At 34.2% G+C, this 7,502-nt stretch overlaps 1 pseudogene across 1 annotated transcript; it reads left to right on the forward strand.

The window, feature by feature from the left end:
* Window positions 1-215: 215 nt before the first annotated feature.
* Window positions 216-705, forward strand: LOC308640202 (large ribosomal subunit protein eL24-like; annotated as a pseudogene). Its single transcript has one exon. The product of its transcript is annotated as a large ribosomal subunit protein eL24-like (transcript).
* The last annotated feature ends 6,797 nt before the right edge of the window (window positions 706-7,502 follow it).

Below are 7,502 nucleotides of genomic sequence, written 5' to 3' on the forward strand. Positions count from 1 at the left end.
ATAAACTATCAATGTTAAAAACTTGATTTCAGTCATTGTTACGCTGGTAAATAAGTATGTGAAAACATGACAATGTAGGAATTATACATGTATAGTTTATTGTATTTCAGTATTACCCTAATACAATTGTTTTAAATTTGAATGAAAAAAAAATATATTCCTCAGAAAAACAAGCTATATGTTTGGAAAGCATAGGAAAAGATGCTGAATATTATATGTCATTAAGAAATTACATATCAGCCACCGCCTTGAGGGTCAAGCTGTGCAGTTTTAGCAGATACAAGATATACCCCAGATATGGGAGGTGCTATGCAAGGATTGATGGAAAGGTTTTCCAATTTCTTAATGCAAAATGTGAGTCGGCTTTCCTATCCAAGAGGAATCCTCGGCAGATAAACTGTACTGTCCTCTACAGAAGAAAGCACAAAAAGGGCCAGTCAGAAGAAATTCAAAAGAAGAGATCCCAACGTGAAGCCAAATTTAAGAGTGCCATCACTGGTGCATCCCTTGCATATATCATGGCCAAGAGGAATCAGAAACCAGAAGTTAAAAAGGCTCAATCAAAGCAAGCTCTTAAGCTGCCAAGGAAGAAAAAAAAAGGCTAAGCAGACATTTAAAAAAATGGCAATTGCTGCTGCTAAGACTCCCACAAAGGCAGCACCTCAGAAAAAGACTGTGAAACCTGAGAAGTTTTCTGCTCCCTGAGTTGGTGGAAAATGCTAAATTGGCAGATAAGATTTTAAAATAAAGATGTAACCCTTTTAATTGGAGAAATGTTAAGATAAGGCAATAAAAATGTATGATTGAATGCTAGCTTTACTTAGATGTGTTTAGGACACACTACACAGACTGAAATTACTGGAATCTTGCATAGATTTAATCCAAGTTGACTATTCAAATGCTCTTTTCCTGTCATTTCTCTATTTATGACAGGCACATTTGTTTTTTATTGGGTTTGACTTATACATTGGGACCCCCCTCTTTCTCCCACCATTAGCTATTATCTGATTTGATAGTGCCAAAAATTAATAGCTGTATTAATCTCTTGCTCCCAGAAAATAGCATCCTCCTTTTTATTCTGGCTATATTATTCTGTCTCTGAACCCAGGGACACTGAATAAGAGTATATTTTACCTATTCCCAGAGTAGTTTGTTGAGCTAGGACTTTTGACAAAGCTGTGCAAATGTGTAATGTGATAAGAAAAATATTATAATTTGTGAACAGGTTTGTACTCTATAGATGTCTTTATTATCTGCCCACCTGTGCTGAGTTGCAAGGATACAACAATGCATAAGTCATGTCTTAAACAAGCTTGCTCAAGGTAAAATTATGGTGCATGTCAACATTTTCTTTATCCCCAATTAGCCAAGATAATGGATTACTAATTTTCTTGCTGGTGCATGTTAAATTCAGGCATTATTCTAATTGTTGGGTATAATAAATAGGTTTTGAGAGAAAAAAGGAATTACAAATTAAGCACATTCATAAAAATTTATAAAATTTTATACCTGACAATATCAAGAGCTGCCAAAGATAGGGAACAAAAGGAACTCTCATACATTGGTGTTGAGATAACAAAATTGGACAGCCACTCTGGAAAACAGTTTGGTAGCTTCTTAAAAATCACAATATACACTTAATATGGCCCACTAATTGTATTTCTCAGTGTTAATTTGATGGAATTGAAAGGTATGTCCACATACGAGTCCACAAAACCCACATACAAATGTCCACAGCTTATTCACTCATGATTGCCAAGAAAAGAAAGCAGGTAAGAGAGATTTCAGTAGCCATTTACCTGTTATTAATGTAAACACTTTGATACATCCAAACACTGGAGGGTCACTCAAAAAATTGAATAAAATGAAATTTACTATCAAACATCAAAACACAAGGAGGCATCATTAATACATATTGCCAGAAAGAATATATTGTCTGAAATGCCATATTTGTGTGATTCCAAATTTATGACATTCTGGAAAAGTCAAACATTAAAAATGGTAAACATTGCCAAGAAATCAGGCAGAGTAGATGTTAAAGAGGTGAAGAACAGGGACTTCTGGCATGGTGAATCTACTCTCTAAGATGCCATCTTGGTGAAAATTGACATTATTCTTTCTCAATGCTTTAAAAACTGTAAAATTAATGTTTTAATATATAACTAAACTATTTATTGCCATTAATAATTATTTAGTACCATCACTATTGGCAAAATATTTTGATTTTTTACTTACATCAAATGTTTCTCAGTAATATATAAAGAAAAAATAGTAGAAACTCTGAATAGGAAAGGCATATGGGAATATGGTACTATGTAATTCATTTTTCTGTAAATCTACAACTCTCCTTAAAATAAAGTCTGTTCATTAAAACAATCAAAGAAGGCTTGGTGATTTTCCTAGCCTCAAACATGTTCGGCCCTAGGACTGGCCCTCAACAATAAAATTTGTACTGAGAATTAATAATTTCCAACAACTCTTTCTTTCTTTTACTTTTATTTATCTTTTTTGTATATTTTTCTGCGAAGTGTTGCTGATCTTTTCCAACAAGAAAATCAAGAAAATCTATTTTTTTTCTATTTTCATTATCTTTTTAGAGAACAGTGGACATAAGCCCTTAGTGAATAAACTAGTACCTTACATTAAAAAGATGCTTATACATCAATAAAAATGATTATTTATCACTCTGCTCCATAGGTAGTAATTCATTAAATACTAAGGAAAAGATGTTCTAAACTTATTTTACTAAACTCATATTTATGAGAGAATTATCTGATATTCTTTTAAGTCCACCTCACTTCCAATATGCTACCTATAAAATGAGATTAGTTTCTTTTTCTTACCCAACTGCCACAGTCTGGCTGCAGCAAACTAACTGGGGGGTGATGAGCAATGGGAACCATTTATTGTAGTACAGGAGGGGTATATATACATTACTGAATACACATAGCTTATCTTAATTAACATAAACTAGATACAGCAGTCAACCAATAAGGAATCTTCACACTTAATGGCCCACTGGCATTACTTCACAAACCACTCCCTCTGGCAAAATGCCAGGCTCCATCTTGACTTGTTTACAGACCCTAACTCCCAACATACCTCTGGTTGAAATAAATGAAGATAGTCCAAGTAAAGGGGTTTGCTGATACACATTAAGGGGCAGATAAATTGTGGGTGATATTACTGAGAAACACAGTCCTATTGATCAGATAAATAATAGGTATTTGGTGATACTGAGAGCTGCATAATCTTTCTCCATTTTTTTTTAATTAACACTTCCCATGTAGATTTTGCAATTCTGAGCTATGGTAGTTACTAACACTAACCTACCAGAAACAGATAACATGGTCTGTGAGTCATATTTTCCAGATCAAGTTCCATTATGTTCACAACAATATTTAGTAGAGTTGGACATGACCAGGGCAAGTCAGGACCTTCCCTTACATTTCTCAGACAAGGTTAACAGAAAAGAGGTTCTCATTTTGGTTTCTAGAATGGGAAAGAGAAAATCCTGCAAGATTGGCATCAACTTTTTTTTTCTTCACAGTTCTTAAACTACCTGCTCATGGCTAAGCTGGACTGTACAGTAGCTGAAAAAATTTCTTCAAGCACAGATTGGTTCATAATGACAATGTATATCTGCTAAATATTCAATATGATGAGGGTGAGAGAATGAGAAGATAGACTACAATGGAAAGGGGAAATTCGAAGAAAAACTGGCTCCCTCAGGAAGAAGGTGCTTTAACCTATTTCCATTCCCAAATGAGAAAAACCATTAGTCAAATTTCTTCCTTCCTTTCTCTCTTGTCTACTTTCTTCCTTCCTCATTTCATTGGTTATTTTTTTATTTCTCATTTTCCATCCCTTCCTTGATTTCTTTCTAAGAGAAGATGTCTCAATTCACACTCCATATTTACTTCTCAGAAACTAGTCATTTGGAAAATAAAGCTCTATGGGAGGCATATCCATTTATATAGGGTGTCATTACTCTAAAATGTTTCCAATTGAAAAATCTGAAAAAATATATTGTAAGAGTATACATACTCACATGAAACATTAGTTTGGGGTTTATAAAAATTTATGTTCTTATACACCAAGCCATACATATCTGGGGTATAGTGAGAGGCCTTACATTGTTTTGCTAGGAACAGAACAAAAAGAAAAAAGAAAAAAAAAACATGACAACAGCAATAAAAACCAAATATTCTCTATCATATTACTGACTTTTCTGTAATAAAAGCAGTTTATGATAATTTAAAGTTATTTTGTCTTTTCTTGAAAAATATTTAAACTTTCAAATGAATTTTTATTGATTTTTCACTCAAATACCAAAGGATGATTTTGTTCACTGAAAAATTTAAAGAAAAAATGTTTTTCAAAGACAATTTAAATTCATTTAATGAATGACAACAGACTTTGGGTGTTTAGGTAAGGTAAGCATTTTCTTTCTTTTTTTTTTTGATGGATGTTTATTTATTCATTTATTTATATGCGGAGCTGAGAATAAAACCCAGTACCTCACACATGCTAGGCAAGTGCTCTACCACTGAGTCCCAACTTCAGCCCCTACATATATATATATTGTGTTTGTATTATTGTACATAATAGTTGGGTTTGTTTTTACATAATCATACATGCATGGGATATAATTTACTCCATTTCAGGCTCCAGTTCCTCCCCTTCTCTCCCTTCTCCTCTTCCCTATTCTCTTTCCTCTACTCTTAAAGTAAGCATTTTCAATATTTTTTTTTGTAATTTTAAAGGATAAAGGTAATTTGATCATCAGAGTACAAATTTGCCCCAAACATCTGAATCCATACATTGATATCAGGATGGCCAAAGCTTGGGAAAAAAAGAAAACTTTTCCTGAAGAAAACTCAAAGCCCTGGGTACCTACTTTGTACCCATAAGTCTTTCAGGCACTATGTGACTATTCTAGATGAGGCAACAGAGTTAATGAATACTGCAGCATTATTCAGTGTAGCCATTTATCTGAGAAGACTTTCTGTTATTACTGAATTTATTCATGGGAAATAGTCATTTTCCCTTCTTGGTCATAGATGTGTGAAAGACAAGTTGAACTTGACAGTTTCTTCTACCAGAGCCTGGTTTATTATTTTCCCTTGAAATGAAGAATCTTTATTGAATTTATTAAAAAAATTGTAAACTACTGCCTTCTACTCTGTCCTCAGCAGCAAGAGAACTGATGTTCTATTTGCTTAACTTTATTGCTTTCTACAAAACATTTCTAGGCTTCACATTTAAATTTCAAGCTAAATTCAGCATGATATTTATGATAGTGCTTCCCTTATTTCCCTATTTCTTAACACTGTGATAGTATCTTATATTCTCAGTGAGGTCACAGTGAGCATAATATTAGAGTGTCAGAGTCAATTATGAAGACATTATATGAGTGCCAGAGGCAACATGTCAAGATATTTTGTGAGTGTTGGAAAACATTATGAGGATATCATGTGATTCTAAGAAGTCACAGTGAAGATATTATGTGAGTATCAATACCAAAGTGAGGATAGTTTTTGAATGTCAGAGGCCACAGTGAGGATATTATTTGAATGTTAGTGACCACATGGATGTTTTTATGAGTGTCAGAGGCCAGCATGAGGGTATTATTTCTGTGTCAGAGGGCATAGTGAGGATATTATGTGAATGTCAGATGCCGCAATGAGGTTTTTATGGGATCAGTCACATTGATGGTGTATGTGAGTGTCAGAGTCCACAGTGATATTATGTGAGTGTTGGAAGCCAAGTTAGAATATTATTTTACTACCAAAGGCCATATGAGTATATTATGTGAGTGTCAAAACCACAGTGAGGATATTATTTGGTGTGACCACTCTGGAAAGCAGTGTGGAAATTCCTTAGAAAATTCAGAATGGAACAACCATTTTACCCAGTTAACCCACTCCTTGTCATACACACAGAATATTTAAAATCAGCAACAATGGTGATGCAGCCACATAAATGTTTATAAGCAGTATAATTCACAATGGCTAAACTATTTATCCAACTTAGTTACCCTTCAGCAAATGAACAGATAATCAAAATGTGGTACATATATACAATGGAATATAACTCATATATAAAGAAGAATAAAATTATGACATTTGCCAGTAAATGGATAGAACTGGAGGCTATTATGATAAGTGAAATAAGCCAACCTCCACACCACTAAAAAATAATAAAGGGACAAATGGTGTCTCTGAAATCTCTGATAGGCAGAGGGTGAGGGGGAGTGGAGGAAGCAGTTCATCAGATTGCAAAAGAACAAGTGGGAAGAAGGAGAAAATATGGAAATGGGAAATACAGTAGAATTAATTGCACATAAATTTCCTATGATCATTCATGAATGTATGTAAAACCACAAAAATGAGTATTTATACTTTGTGTTTTATGATATGTCAAAATACATTTGGTAGTCATGCATAACTGAAAAGAACAAATAAAAAAGTAAAAGAATAAAGAAGTCACGTTGAGGTTATTATAAGAATGTCAGGCCAAATGAGGATATATGTTAATGTCAGAAGCCACAATCAGGATATTATGTGAGAGTCACAGGCCACAGTGATTATATTATAAGATATTACCAGACTCACCAGTGAGGGTACTATGTGATATCACTGATACTGTAAACTGGGTATTAGGTGATTGTCAGAGGCAAGAATGATGCTATTATATAAGTGTAAGAGGTCACATTGCATATATTAGTGAGTGTAAGAGGCCACTCTGAAGGTATTATGTGAGTGTCAGAGGTCACAGTGAGGATATTATGAGAGTTTCAGAAGACACAATGAAGGTATTAAGTGAATGTCAGAGGTTATATTCTTTATATTATGTGAGTGTCACAGGCCACAGTGAGGATATTATGTGATTGTTGAAGGTCATAGTGAGGTTATTATGCGAGAGTTAGAGGTAAAGTGAGAATATTCTGTGAGTGTCAGAAGCCACAGTGATGGCATTATGTGAGTGTCAGAATTAACATTGTGGATATGATGTGTCTCAGGTTACGTTGAGGAATTTATATAGGTGACAGAGGTCAAAGTGAGTTTAATATATGAATGTCAGAGACTACTTTCAGGGTCCTATGTGAGCAATAGAGGCCACAGTGAGGATATTATATAATTGTCAAGGGTCTCAATGTGTATATCATCTCAGTGTCAGAGGCCAAGAAAGGATATTATTTTAGTGCAAATGGTAACAGAGAGGGTATTATAAATGTGTCAAAGGCAATGGTGAAAGTATGATGTCAGTGTCAGAGACAAGATTCATATGATTATGTCAGCATCAGAGGTCATAGTGAGGGTATTATGGCGTTTCAGAGGCCATAGTGAGGATGTTATGTGTATGTCAAAGGTCAAAGTAAGAATTTTCTTTTGAGTTTCTGAAGACACAGTGAGGATAGTTTATGTTCTCAGAGGAAACAATGAGGATATTTTGTGAGTGTCAGATTCACAGAAAGGATATATATTAGTGGTGTCAGA

This window comes from Spermophilus citellus (assembly GCF_964194105.1).
Source record: "Spermophilus citellus genome assembly, contig: SCAFFOLD_36, whole genome shotgun sequence".
In the NCBI taxonomy this organism is placed as follows: domain Eukaryota; kingdom Metazoa; phylum Chordata; class Mammalia; order Rodentia; family Sciuridae; genus Spermophilus; species Spermophilus citellus.